Consider the following 645-nt stretch of genomic DNA (forward strand, 5'->3'; position numbering starts at 1 on the left):
AATGAGGAGGAAACAAAACAAAACGAGAAATCTCCTTTACCGTCTCCCATACACTTATCGAACAATTAATAAGCCCCCCTCCTCCCCACCCACACACACAAAAAAAAAAGAAACGAAACGAAATGAAATGAAAACTCACAAATAGACATATTTGTGTACATCGTTGCGTTACAGCAGAAACAACAAAAGCATCAATATCGATAACATATGAACAACAATAAAAGTAATACACACATGCATACATACAAACACACAAACGAAAACAAAAAAAAAAAACAACTAAAGAAATAAAAGAATTAAAGGAAAGAAAAAAAAAAAAGAAAACAGGGCTGAGGAATGATTGGATTTGAATGACATTTGACGTTTGCGTGTGGGTTGTTGAGATGAATGTGCAGTTACAACATCCATGTGAAATGATGGTATGAAGGAGTCTGAACAATCATCCCAACCGCAATGGAAGCAATGCACGTTTATGTATAAGTATATAATTTTATGTCGTTTGATTGATTCATTCATTCATTTTGTTAATTTCTTCTTTTGTTCCTCTTCTCTTCTCTTTTCTTTTCTTCTCTTCTCTTTTCTTTTCTTTTCATGTTTGTGTGTGTGTGTGTGAGTGAGAGAGAGAGAGAGGCTTGCATTTAATAA

This window comes from Trypanosoma equiperdum (genome assembly GCF_001457755.1).
Source record: "Trypanosoma equiperdum strain OVI genome assembly, contig: ctg_1403, whole genome shotgun sequence".
Lineage (NCBI taxonomy): Eukaryota > Euglenozoa > Kinetoplastea > Trypanosomatida > Trypanosomatidae > Trypanosoma > Trypanosoma equiperdum.